Source organism: Bufo bufo, chromosome 11 (genome assembly GCF_905171765.1).
Source record: "Bufo bufo chromosome 11, aBufBuf1.1, whole genome shotgun sequence".
Classification (NCBI taxonomy): Eukaryota; Metazoa; Chordata; class Amphibia; order Anura; family Bufonidae; genus Bufo; species Bufo bufo.
This window is the reverse complement of record NC_053399.1, coordinates 45,321,836-45,336,560: the sequence shown is the minus strand read 5'-3', so window position 1 is coordinate 45,336,560 and position 14,725 is coordinate 45,321,836.

Sequence of the window (14,725 nt, the reverse complement as noted above, 5' to 3'; positions counted from 1 at the left end):
AGCCCCAAGTGGCCACACCCACACACACACCCAGTGTTCACACACTAAGAAGGGAGTTAACCCTTCCTACACCAGGCAAGGGAAAAAGCCACTTAAAGGAGAAGTGTACAATCAACTATCACACTGCAGCTGTTACCGCAGGCAACGACATGCGTGGCAACCATGTCCTGGGAAACAGCCAGAAGGCCGAGACACTGCCACCACATGTACACAACAGCACACATTGCCACGGACAGCCACAAGTGAAGGGAAGTGTCACAGTGCACACATACATAAACCTCGTGCACACCAGACATAGAAAGTGCATACATACACACACACATAGCCAGAGGCAACCGCACGCATCAACAGTGAGACGCCTAGCAACCAGCTCAGGCTGCTACACTGCTAACAAACACCTGTTGTCCGCGGCAACCGCACTTGAGGCAGACTACTAACAGCCCCAAGCTCGGTTGACAAAACACCCAGACCGCGGGCATTTGCATGCGGCTCCCAAGGAGCCACGACCATGCACATGGGCGTGACAGTTACAATAGTATGGAGAGAACCAATGCGGCGCAGAGTGGTTTTAGCGGTGAAATACCCTGTAACACTAAAATCTAATGACAAAACTACATGACAATACATTTTTGATAAATACTTGCATAAATTAAAGGCCATGGACGCCTTTTCATAAATTTAGTTTTTTAAATTGAACATTTGAATTCTAAATGCAAAATGAAGCAGCATTCGAAATTATTTTCATTCATCATTTTCGACCATTTTGCTCCTGCAGACCAGGGTTGCCAAACTCAATCTGAGGAAAAAATCACGGAAAGACAAATCATTTTATAGACACTTTAATATAACCCCAAAAAACTAGATGAATGTTCAGTTGCATATATTATATTGCTGTTGTAGAAATATTAATGGGGTTCTGTAATCAGAACGCAATAAAGCCGTCTCATCTAAGACATGCGTGCTTGACAGTTGAACATCATGGTGTTGGTCCCATCTTCTTAGTCTTCTTAGTACAGAGCAGGCGCGACTTCAGGTCCAAGCATGAAAGGCAGTGCAATGGTACTGCCCTCTTTTCTCCTAGGGGCTCATTTGCATATTATCTAACGTCAATTTTTTTAAGAATGCGAGCACCTGGAAAGATGGGACCAAAACCATGATGTTCAACTGTCAAGCGCACGTCTGAGATGACACCGTTTAATTGGGACGCATCTGATGACAATACAGTAGAAGTACTAATTGTACTACCGCTACTGTGTCCTGAACAAATGTATTATTGATGTCACTGAACAAACAGTAACAGGCAAATTTCTTCAAATAAACAGTGACAACGGCAGTGCTTTGAAATAAGCATGACTGACATATTCACCCTCTCATAAATAGTGATAGTCACAGTGTCGCTATAAAAAGACATCCTTCACCTACCTCTATCTATACTGTCCTGGCACTAGACCTATTATGAAGACACTATGTCCCCTGCTGGCAACTGGTGAAAATACTGAGAGAGGTCTTCTCAGGTCATGTTTACTTCTGCAGGACCTTACAATTAACATTTTTCAGACGGTCCGTAAATGTACATCTTTCAAGTGCAACTCTTTAAGTGCAAATACTGAATTATACCAGAATTGAACCAGAAAGGGACCAAAGGTAATCACAGACATAGTTAAGGCAAACAATGTTTCAATCTTTCATCTTACTCTTCCCACTTTTCCAAAACCTCCTGAAATACCCCCACATCCATTCACCCAGCAAGGAACTATTCATCTCCCCCTCCATCTTACCTTCTCATCTGACCCCTTGCACAAACCTGTTTGGCAACCTAAAACATTCCCTTCGCAAACACACACAGATACCTTATGCCCTCTCTTATTCTCATTTATTAACACTTTCTCTGCTTCTCCTTACTGCTGGTGATATCGCTCCAAATCCAGGCCCCCTCAGCAAATCCCCACTATCACCTCCACGTCCCAGTACAAATCTCCTTCTACAAATTTCTGCAACCCCTTAAACCTAATAACCATTCCTCTGACCCCTGCTCCTTTGGTTCCTCTTGCAGGAGCATTATGGAATGCACGCTCTGTCTGTACCAAACTGTCCTACATTTATGATCTTTTCATCTCTCAAAAACTTTCCTTTCTGGTTCTCACAGAAAAATGGCTGACACCCTCTGAAATCTCCTCTCCTGCTGCACTCTCATATAGTGGATTTCATTTCGCTCACACCCCCTGCCCCGGCTGCAAACATGGTGGAGGAGTTGGTCTTCTCCTATCAGACACCTGCTCCTACAGCCTAACTCCACTGCCACCCTCCATTACACTCACTTCATTTGAAGTACACGCTGTTCACATCTACTCTCCCTCCAACCTTCAAGTAGCTGTCATTTACCGCCCCCCAGGCCCAGCCACCATCTTTCTTTATCACTTTAACACCTGGCTACTACACTTTCTTTCTGCCGACATCCCCACTATCATTATGGGTTACTTCAACATCCCTATTGATACCTGCCACTCAGCCGCCTCTAAAGTCCTATCACTGTCTTCCTCCTTCGGCCTCTCACAGTGGTCTTAAGCTCCCACCCACAGAGATGGTCACACTCAGGATTTTATCTTTACCCGCCTTTGCTCCCTATCTAACCTTTCTAATTCGCCTCTCCCCCTATCCGACCACAACCTACTTACCTTCTCTTCATTGGTCTCTTCTGCTGCTCCCCCGGTCCACACACTAGCACACCCCTGCAGGAACCTTAAACATCTTGACTTTCGCTTGCTTTCTGACTCTATTCTGCCACTCTCTACCATCTGTTCCCTCCAAGACCCCGATGCTGCCACCACCCTCTATAACACCACAATAAGTACAGCTCTGGACACTTTTGCCCCCCTCACCCACAACAATACCCGAAAAATCAACAGACAACCCTGGCACACCAACCTGACCAGGGCTGCTGAGCGGCGATGGAAAAAATGCCATTCTAAAGATCAATTCACTACAAGCAATCCCTCCTCATATTCAAATCCTCACTCGCTGATGCAAAACAGGCCTACTTCTCATCTCTCATATCTGCCCTGGCCCACAGCCCTAAACAACTTTTTAACACTTTTAACTCCCTTCTCCGTCCCCCAGCGCCCCCATCCTCTCCTATCATCTGAGCTGAGGACTTTGCCGCATACTTTAAACAAAAGATAGTCAACATCAGAAAAAGCTTCAGTGCACAGTCCCCACAGACCCTCTACACAACTGCTTAGTCTTCTTCTCCCAAAACCCACTTCACCATTACAGAAAAACTCTCCAATCTACTCTCCAGATCACATCTCACTACCTGTGCACTTGACCCAATCCCATCCCACCTTATCCCTAACCTCACCACAGTGTTTATCCCAGCGCTAACTCATCTCTTCAACCTATCACTAACCTCTGGTGTCCTCCCCTCTGCTTTTAAACATGCTACCATTACACCACTCCCTTCTGTTGCAAACTCTCTTATCTCTTGGCATCACTGACCTGGCCCTCTCCTGAGTCCTGGATCACATCATACCTCACAGACCGGACGTCTAGCGTCTCCCACTCTCACACCACCTCCTCGTCTCATTCCCTCTCTGTTGGTTTCCTGCAAGTCTCTGTCCTAGGACCCCTGCTCATCTCTGCTTACACTTTGGCTTGGGACATCTCATAGAGTCCCATGGCTTTCAGCATCACTCTTATGCTGACGACACACAAATCTACCTCTCTGGTCCAGACATCACCACCTTATTGTCACGGCCTATGGTGTACGCTGTGACACTGTTGCACACATGGTTGCCACGCATGCTGTTGCCGGTGGTTACGTGTTTGGTATGCTTGTGTGTGCACTTCCCCTTAAAGTTGTAGCCTCCCTCTGTCTGGCTAGAGTGAGTTGTACTCCAGCTGTGGTTGGTGCTGGAGCTCTGCTCCAGTCCAGGGTGTTCCATCTGTCCAGTGAGGGCCACCCTTGTGGTCATCAATGTTATCCTGGTGTCTCCTTCCCTTCCTGTCTCTATTTGTATGGAGTGGGTTATGTTCAGGGTGTTTGTATGTCTAGTTTGGTGTTACATGTCTGGTGGTGTTTGGTGTCCAGCATGTTTACTAGACATTCCCCTGTCTCATGTTTATTGCAGCTATGGGTGTCCTGTGTTCCTGTGTGGTTTGTGGTGTGTGCTGTGTCCTTTACTGTTGGTGTGGACAGCAGCACTAGTGCACGGGTTCCAGTTAGTGTGTCTGTGGCTGGTAAGTGTGTTATTGGTTTCGCTTACCTGCCATCTCCTTATGCTGTATGTGTTCCCCTCTCCTTGCAGCCTGGCCTCAGATAGAGACTCCTGTTCCTCCATTACTGGGATGAACAGGTCGTCTCTTCCCTGCTCCTTGGTGAGGGATTACCAGGGCGATTTAGGGTCTCTAGGAATCCTGAGTATGAGTTGTCCTACCATCGGGGTCCGCTCAAACGGTGAGGAGTCAGGGAGAGGATTAGGGATGCTTTAGGAGGTGACCTGCTACCGTATTACTACTTTTGGCCAGGCTGATTCCCTTTTACCCTTTGATACTGCACGGTGGGGGGTTTCCCCCACTCCCCACCATGACACTTATTATTATCCAGAATCCCACAATGGATAAAACAGAATTCATCATCGTTCCCCCATCTTGCTCAACCCTCCCAACATACCTATCTATCACGATCAATGGCTGCGCACTCTCCCCGTTCAACCAAGTCCGCTGCCTTGGAGTGACCTTGGATTCTGCCCTTTCCTTCCCACTGCATATCCAAGTCCTTTCCACCACCTGCCGCCTCCAACTCAAAAACATCTCCCGCATCCGCGCTTTCCTCAACTTTGAATCTGCGAAAATGCTTGTACATGCCCTCATCATCTCCTGCCTAGACTATTGCAACATTCTCCTCTGTGTCCTTCCATCTAGCACTCTCGCACCCCTCCAATCTATCCTCAACTCTGCTGCCCGACTAATCCACCTCTCACCCTGTTACTCCTCTGCCTCTCCCCTCTGCCAATCCCTTCACTGGCTCCCCATTGCCCAGCGAATTCAGTTCAAAATACATACAAGGCCGTCCACAATCTGTCCCCTCCCTACATCTCTGAGCTACTTTCCCGTTATATCCCCATACGCAATCTCCGATCCTCACAAGACCTCCTTCTCTCCTCTTATCACCTCTTCCCACAATCGCCTCAAAGATTTCTCCCGTGCATCCCCCACACTCTGGAACTCGCTACCTCAACATATCAGACTCTCACCTACAGTGAAATCCTTCAAAAGAAACCTAAAAACCCACCTCTTCAGACAAGCCTACAACCAGTGACCCTGCGCTGCTACCTCTATACCGCCATGACCAGCTTCACCCTCACCTATTGTGTCCTTCTCCCATACCATGTAGATTGCAAGCCCTTACGGGCAGGGCCCTCTCTCCTTCTGTACCAGTTTGTAACTCGTCTTGTTTATGCTTAGTGCAATTGTCAGTATTATGTATGTATACCCCTTTTCAAATGTACAGCGCCATGGAATGAATGACGCTTTAATAATAAATAATAATAATAATAGTGGTTAGTTATCATGTGCAGTGTATTTGTCTTTTTGTCTAGCTGGCTGCTCTGGGTTTTCTAAGACAACTTCTATACCGATGACCTACTTCTGGATAGGTCATCATTATCTGATAGGTGGGTGTTCGACATCCAGGGGCGCACTGCCAATTAGGCGAAGTGAGGCGATGTCCCTACCTGGCAGCCTGTGGGAAATGAACACTTCTATTGCGGAAGCGCTCATCTCTGAATATTCAACTGAGGACGGTGATACAGTTGAATGCTACATTGGGGCATGGAAGCGATGTCTATGTGCCCCACCATTTCCTGTGATAGGCTTTAGGCCTAGAACCTATACCTGTAGCCTATCAGAGGCTGGCTCAAGTGGTACGATGATGACATCTGAGACGGGCAGCATACAGCTCAGGACACAGACGGGAACAGGCCTGTGTCCTGCACCATATCCTGGCAGTGCTTGGAGGTAAGTATTTGAGTTCATTATTTTTCCTTTGCAGCATGCTATTGGGCCACTATGGGAAAGGGGGGTATTATGTATAATTGGGGGAGCGCTTTGGGGACATCTGGGGTGTTAAAAAGGGACATTTTTGTACTGACACACATTATAAGAGAAGGGCTATGGAGAGATTAGTTCAGTGGGCATTTTTCTACACAGAAGGGGGGACACATTATAAGGTGGGCAATATGGGGACATTGTTTCTATTTGAGGGCACTAAAGGGGCATTTTTTTTTATACTGGCACACACTATGAGAGGTATTTTTGTACTGGAACACATTCTAAGGGGCATTTTTGTACTGGCACACATTATAAGAGGTATTTTTTGTATTGGACTCCATTACAAAGTGCATTTTTGTGCTGGAACACAAAAAGGGGTATTTTTTCTACAGGCACATGTTGTAAGGGGGTATTTTTTTGTACAGGCACACGTGAGAGGGTATTTTTTGTACTGGCACACTTCACAGGTGTGCCCTGTCAGGTTTAATAAGTAGGATTTCTTGCCTTATAAATGGGGTTGGGACCATCAGTGGCATTGAGGGGAAGTCAGGTGGATACACAGCTGATAGTCCTACTGAATAGACTGTTAGAATTTGTATTATGGCAAGAAAAAAGCAGCTAAGTAAAGAAAAACGAGTGGCCATCATTACTTTAAGAAATGAAGGTCAGTCAGTCAGCCGAAAAATTAGGAAAACTTTGAAAGTAAGGGCTATTTGACCATGAAGGAGAGTGATGGGGTGCTGCGCCAGATGACCTAGCCTCCACAGTCACCGGACCTGAACCCAATCGAGATGGTTTGGGGTGAGCTGGACCGCAGAGTGAAGGCAAAAGGGCCAACAAGTCCTAAGCATCTCTGGGAACTCCTTCAAGACTGTTGGAAGACCATTTCAGGGGACTACCTCTTGAAGCTCATCAAGAGAATGCCAAGAGTGTGCAAAGCATTAATCAAAGCAAAAGGTGGCTACTTTGAAGAACCTAGAATATGACATATTTTCAGTTGTTTCACACTTGTTTGTTATGTATATAATTCCACATGTGTTAATTCATAGTTTTGATGCCTTCATAGTCATGAAAATAAAGAAAACTCTTTGAATGAGAAGGTGTGTCCAAACTTTTGGTCTGTACTGTATGTGGAACATGATTACTTGTAAGAGCACTATGGGGAGCACTGTGGAGTACTATCGGTGTGGTAATAGTTAAGGTAATAAATTCTGCAGTATAGTATTGGGGATCATAGTGGGCACAGTATTGTGGGTGGCAGAATGGGGTGTTCAGAAGGTAGAATGATGATGGAAAAGTAGGAAACTAAGATGTCTGTGTGTCAAAGTCTGCAGAGACAAGAGATAGCTGAAGGAAAACATCATGGTGGTCTGGTATGAATGGAGGAGATGAGGAAAGAGAACATTTACATCACAGGAGACATCACTGGATGTACGAAGTATGTGGTGCTGTATTACCCTGTATGTTTTGTAGCGCTATATGTAATGTTTTCCAACTATGTCTTTAAAAGTAAGGCTGGAGGGAAGGGGTTAGGTTGAGAATTTGGCATGAAGGGGGCGCTGTTTAAGTTTTTTCCTCTGACAGCACAAAGACTAGGTGCAACACTGCCAAAACCCGGGACCTCCTGCTGATCAGCCATTTCAGAAGGCACCAATGCTCACAGTAGCACTGTGGCCTTCTTTCAGCTCACCAAGTTCAATGCTGTACATTGTATAGTGGCTGTGCTTGGTATCATAGCTCAGCCCCATTCATAAAAAAAAAAAAAATCTGCACCTAGGCCATGTGACCGATGAACGTGACATCACATGCCCTGGGTCAGCTGCGAGTAGGCCATGGCGCTAATGTGAGCTCTGGTGCCTTCATAGCTGATCGGTGGGAGTCCTGGATGTCAGACCCCCACCGATCAGATAGTGATGATCTATCCAGACAATAGGTCATCAGTATAAAGGTCTCTGAAAACCCCTTTAATCTGACATAGATCCAATAAAGCCCTGCTCCTGTATCTGTCATGAATCATGAGAAAATAACATAATTTAAATCTGATTTTTATTAGAAGCACATTTTTTCAGAACATTTAGCGTTGTTTTTTTTTTATATGTTGGTATTATTTACTTTGAAAATATCTTCATATTTTGTACACTAAGCTGACATTTCCAGTTTTCTGAAACTCACTTGTCAGCTTTGATCTTTAGACTGGGACAGAATGAGCAGAGGCATCTCTATCTCAAAGTTAAGACTGTAAAATTTATCTCCCCTGTCACTTCCTGAATCTCTAGCGGACTCTTTTCCATAACTTCCTGGAGACTGCATATTGTCTATCTCATTTTTCTGTCAATTGACTACCATTTATTTCCTGTTACCATAAAACATACAACCTGATTTAAGTACTGTAGCTATTAGTTACTACTGTTGCTTTCAGATGCGCTGCTAACTGGCTGAACAAGCATAATGCGGGTTCCTGATCATTGGCAGCACAAGCAAGCGCTCATTTGTCAGCTGATCACATCTTTTTTATGAAAGCCCAAAAATCATCATTGTTGGCAACAAATCTCTCTGTGTAAACATGGGATGTGCTGCCGACAATAAGCAAACATTATGGTGACCAAACAATCTTGTTTGTCCCCGAAAATTTTGCATTGGGCAGTGTAGAAAGCTTTTAAAAGAGCGGCAATTCACGTTTATATTGGCTTTCTGGGCAGTGCATGCCTGGAAGGTTGGATGCCTGAAGGATGAACAGAGGACCAAGAGCACATTGTCCCCCAGGTATGGCGCATGCACAGAGAAGCGCTAAAGCAAGGAGCTGTACACTCAGCTTCACTGCCCCAGCATCCTGGAAGAGATAGGGTACATCTGCATAAGATATGTACAAGATGTGGAGAGTCAAGGTAATGACGGTGCTGCTGCTCTGAAACATCAATCAAGGGCAAGGTCAGACTGGCCCAGAAGAGTACCAGGGGATCCTCCAGTGGACCTAGTCTCTGACACCAAAGTGGGCCTTACAGATCCAGAAGAAAAATCCCATTTGGTTCAAAACACTTGCCACTAGTGTCTATTTCTTTGATTCAAAACCTGTTAGACTTCATTAATGATATGGGGCTTGGGCACCAAGAATTATTTCCTCTGGTGGACTCAAGTATCCCCAGTCTGACACTGATCAAGTGGCAGGATTCAGGTGGGGCAACCATGACTTGGAGGATGCAAGATTCAGCCTCCTTCACTTGAAAGTGCTCATTAGCATACGACAGGAGTTGATTTTCAACATGAAATACAAAACCAGAACAACTGCATCTTCAGGGACAACATGCTTGAAATGATAAGTTAATGGGCATAGTTACATGTGTAGAATATCTTGATGACCTGTACCCTTTAACAATAAAATAAAAAAATATTTACATGATGTATTATACCTAAAGTGACACCTGCAGGTTCAGTGAACCCATTGAATTTAATGGGGCTGCAAAATATGTGCGTGCAGTCCGCCTCCATATATCGGTTCAGCGGCTCTGCAAAGACAATACAACATGTCCTATTCTTGTCCATTTTGCGGTTTTGCAGTTCTACAGAGGGCAGGACATTCCATTCCTCAAAATGCAGAACTCACACGGCCGGTATCCCTGCTACAGCAGTGTGCATAAAGTTATTCACTTTGGGACAAAAATATACATGCTACTTATTCTCTGAATGGACCACCATTAGGTGAGTTTACAGTAGACATGGATTTGGGTGTAATTATCGATTAAAATTCCAGCCTTCTGGATTGAAAGCAAACAAAACATTGGTGGAGAATTTATCAAAATGCAGTCTTTCACATCCCCTGTGCCGCCACAGGATGCGCTTAAATTATGGCAAGGCATCATAAATTAGGTACATCCTCTGGCAGTCCATGCACCTAAACTGAAATCTACACCAGCTCATAACTGGTGTAGATGTCAGTCACCAGTGATGCCATAAAACTGACCTAAATTATGATAAATGTACCGCTTCAGATGCCACCGACCACACAAACACCCCCCCCCCCCCCGGGGCGGATTGGCCATAGACCTTACAGGGAAATTTGCTGGTGGGCTGATGCCCTAGAATAAGGTAAAATGGTGTTTAAAAATGTTGCAAACCCAGGATTTAAAACTTTTTATGCCAGAGAACTGGTTCCTTTATCTTTTACTAGAAATGGTACAGCTGGAGAAGAATGGATTATTTTGCCCCTTTACAAAGCATTGCTGTAGCTGTAGTCCTGCTTTTGGGCCTCAGTCCTTAAAAAAGATATCTCGGGGCTGGAGAGAACCAAAATTAATCTTTAGGATGTGACCTGTTGAGTTTTTTTTTAAACCTAAATCTGAGAATATGAAATATAGGCTTATGTAGATGAATGTATTTATTTATGGACATATACCTCTCCATATATCTAATGCAGAAAACGCCATCCTTAAAAATAATGATGGCACCATGCCGTAAACATATTTTCAATTTCCCACCAATATGAATTAAGCAAACTGCATGTTCGTCGTTTCAGAGGAAATTCGCAAGTCCCTTTAATGTAGCTGCCGCTAGATGGCAGGACGACACAATGGTACTCTCTAGGGCTGACTCTCTGAATAGCAGTTGACTTTTTGGGCCACATTCAGGAAAGTGTCATTGTCTGCTTTTAACAGCCACTCATTTGAATGGCTGTCAAGCATTGCTAATGACTAATGACTATCACACTTCAGGAGCTGTAAGCTTTCAGTGTAGGAGATAAGATGCAATAAGCAATTTTTTTCGGCTTCGTTGCTACCAGAAGGGTTAATAGACCTATTTCATCTACATATTGGTCTTCTGTCAGCGCGGAAACCCATTTTCAACATGATTTGTAGCAAAATTGTTTCTGCCGTTCTGCCGTTGATGACCAATTGTCTTTTTCCATGGCATCTGACTATAGAGCCCGATATAAAGTGCTCTCATTCGCCTTCTGTACATTGACTTTTTGGCTCACCCTAAATGACTACCACAAGGCACGAAAGACAAGTGCAACCTGTGTCCACCTTCACAGTGCAAAATTAGGGAGATTACGAGCCTGCAGAGCTCTGTGGATGGAAAGTCCATAGAAAAGCAGTGTACATACCCAGCTACGCAAAGTACTACAAGAGTCCTTGTGCTTGTAATCCCTTCCCCTGAAAAATGCAGGAACCAGGGAGGGAAGCAGCTCTCACCGCTCATATAACAGTCTTCCAGAGAGCACTAGAGTTTTTTTATTCTATAAAATGCAGTACTTCAAAACTTGTTATAATATGAATGTATTTTTATGTTGAAGGGATTTAGTCAGTACCTTCACAAGCAGCGATTGGGTTGGGTAGGACTGGCGTAGACTGAAATACATAGCCTGCCTTAGCTCGTGTGTTTACTAGGACTTTCCTTACTCTTGATTCTACCAGATATTTTCAGGTCCAATTGAGATATATGGACAAAAGCCATAAACATCCAAAATTGCAAAGATTTGGATTTTAGGCAATGCCTGGATCGCCGACAGTGTTCAATTCCACCCCAAAGCTGTTTGATGTGAGGAATCTAATGTGAGACTCTCAAGTCTTTCCACACCTGTGTCATAAACTAAACTTTGGCACTCAATGCCAGTCTTCTGCCTGAAAAGCTAACAGTATACACAGAGCATGACTTTTAGAGACCAAAATGTTATTTTATTCCTCTGTTAACCCGTAGGATACCAGTGCCATACATGTATGGCACTGCAAACTGGGACAGCTACGGCACTCTGATCGGGCGGGCGCAGGAGCTGTATGCGCCGGCACCGGTGAAAACACAGATGTCGGCGCATTAACCCTTGCACTGCCGCGGTCAGCGCTGACTGCGGCACATGCGGTATGCTGCCGGGTGCGGGGTGTCCATAGGGTTACCGCACTACTGTGACTGGGATCCAATGGCAGGGAAGGCAGCGCGATGCCTTCCTTAGGCATCGTGGCTGCCTTCCGTGAGAGCCTGTGAGAGCCAGCCCCCTGGATCTCACAGACAAGCAGGCTGTAAGCGTATTACAGTGGTAACACACTTACAGCCAATGCATTAAAATACAGAAGTATTGTAATGCATTGTACAGGGATCGGACCCCAAAAAGTTGAAGGCCCAGAGTGGGACAAAAAATAAAGTTAAAAAAGAAGTTCAAAAAATAAAGTTTTACAAAAAATTAAAAGTTTCAAGTGAAAAAAAAAAGGTACCAATCAAATCGTCATCTCATCCCGCAAAAAAGTTGAATCTACCTAAGATCTACAATCGATCTACAATCGCCCAAAAAATAAAAAAAACGATGGCTCTCAGAAAATGGCAACACAAAAACAAGATTTTATTCTGTTTAAAAATGATTTCACTGTGTAAAACAGGCATGCTCAACCTGCGGCCCTCCAGCTGTTGCAAAACTACAACTCCCAGCATGCCTGAACAGCCTAAAGCTATCAGCCCACAGCAGGGCATTGTGAGAGTTGTAGTTTTGCAACAGCTGGAGGGTCGCAGGTTGAGCATGCCTGGTGTAAAACGTAACAAAAATAAAAATTATAGACATATTAGGTATTTCCGTGTTCATAACAACCTGCTCTATAAAAATATCACATTATATGCCCCCTCAGGTAATTGCTGTAAAAAATAAAATAAACTATGCCAAAACAACATTTTTTTTTCACCTTGCCTCACAAAAAGTGTAATACCAAGTGATCAAAAAGTCTTATGTACCCAAAAATGGTACGAATCAAACCGTTGCCTCATCTTGCAAATAATGAGCCCCCACATAAGACAATCACTTAAAAAATAAAAACCAATGGCACCCATAAACCTATCCATCAAAATCTGCGCTGCAAAAGCCATATGGCGCTCCTTCCGTTCTGAGTTCTGTCATGTGCCCCAACAGCAGTTTACCACCACATATGGGGTGTTGTCGTATTCAGGAGAAAATAGGTAACAAATTATGGGGTGCTTTTTTTCCTGTTACCCCTTGTGAAAATAAAAAATTTGGGGCTAAAATAATATTTTATTGGGAGAAATGAAACTTTGCATTTTTACAGTCAAGTGTTTCTAAATTCCGTAAACTGCTTAGGGGCTCAAAGTGATCAGTACCCCCTTAATATATTCTTTAAGGGGTGTAGTTTCCAAAATGGGGTCACAGGTTTCCACTGTAGGGTTACGTCAGGGTCTCTTTAAATACAAAATGGTGCCTAAAAACCATTCTAGCGAAATCTACTTCCAAAATCCATATGGTGCTCCTTTCCTTCAGGCCACTGCCACGTTCCCATAAAGCAGTTTACCGCCACATATGGGGTATTTTTGTAAACTGCAGAATCAGAGTAATATATTGAGGTTTATTTTGCTGTTAACCCTTGCTGTGTGTTGCAAGAAAAAACTGAGTAACATAAAAAATCTACCATAAAAGTGAAATTATTGTTAAACACCTCAAGGGTTAACAAAGTTTGTAACATCAGTTTTGAATAATTTGAGGGGTGTAGTGTCTAAAATGGGGTCATTTATGGGTGGTTTCCTTTATGTAAGCCCCTCAAAATCACTTTATAACTGAATTGTTGCTTAAAAAAATAGTTTTGGAAATTTTATTGAAGCTTCTAAACTTCTAAGCCTTCTAACGTCCTATAAAAATAAAATTACATTTACAAAATTATGCCAGCATAAGGCAGACATATGGGGAATGTTGATCGATAACCATTTTATGAGGTATTACTATCTGTCTTAAAAGTACAGGGTGGGCCATTTATATGGATACACCTTAATAAAATGGGAATGGTTGGTGATATTAACTTCCTGTTTGTGGCACATTAGTATATGTGAGGGAGGAAACTTTTCAAGATGGGTGGTGACCATGGCAGCCATTTTGAAGTCGGCCATTTTGAATCCAACTTTTGTTTTTTCAATAGGAAGAGGGTCATGTGACACATCAAACTTATTGGGAATTTCACAAGAAAAACAATGGTGTGATTGGTTTTAACGTAACTTTATTCTTTCATGAGTTATTTACAAGTTTCTGACCACTTATAAAATGTGTTCAATGTGCTGCCCATTGTGTTGGATTGTAGCGATGAGTTGACCAGCACACGCTGAGATGCACGCCGCGCGGGATAGGACCGATTCCAACAATGTTGATGTTGAAAAAGGCAGTCCGCCAAAACGCGTCCTAGTTGATGGGACATATTGATTTATGACAATAAAATCTTATAAACATCAAGTCACATCTGCTGGGATTTCCATTTAGCTACATTGTGTTGGATTGTCAATGCAACCCTCTTCTCCCACTCTTCACACACTGATAGCAACACTGCAGGAGAAATGCTAGCACAGGTTTCCAGTATCCGTAGTTTCAGGTGCTGCACATCTCGTATCTTCACAGCATAGACAATTGCCTTCAGATGAATCAATGGAAACCTCAAGGCCACTGGATATGCAAAATTGCTGCATGATGATGTGTTTCCCTCTTTATGCACTGAAGCTGGCACATTCTCTGAGTTTTTCCAGCAAGATGGTGCACCACGACATTATGGGTGTCAGGTCCGAGCATTCCTAGATGAACAGTTTCCTGGAAAGTGGATTGGTCGTCGTGGGCCAGTTGAATGGCCCCCAAGGTCTCCCGATCTGACCCCCTTAGACTTTTATCTTTGGGGTCATCTGAAGGCAATTGTCTATGCTGTGAAGATACGAGATG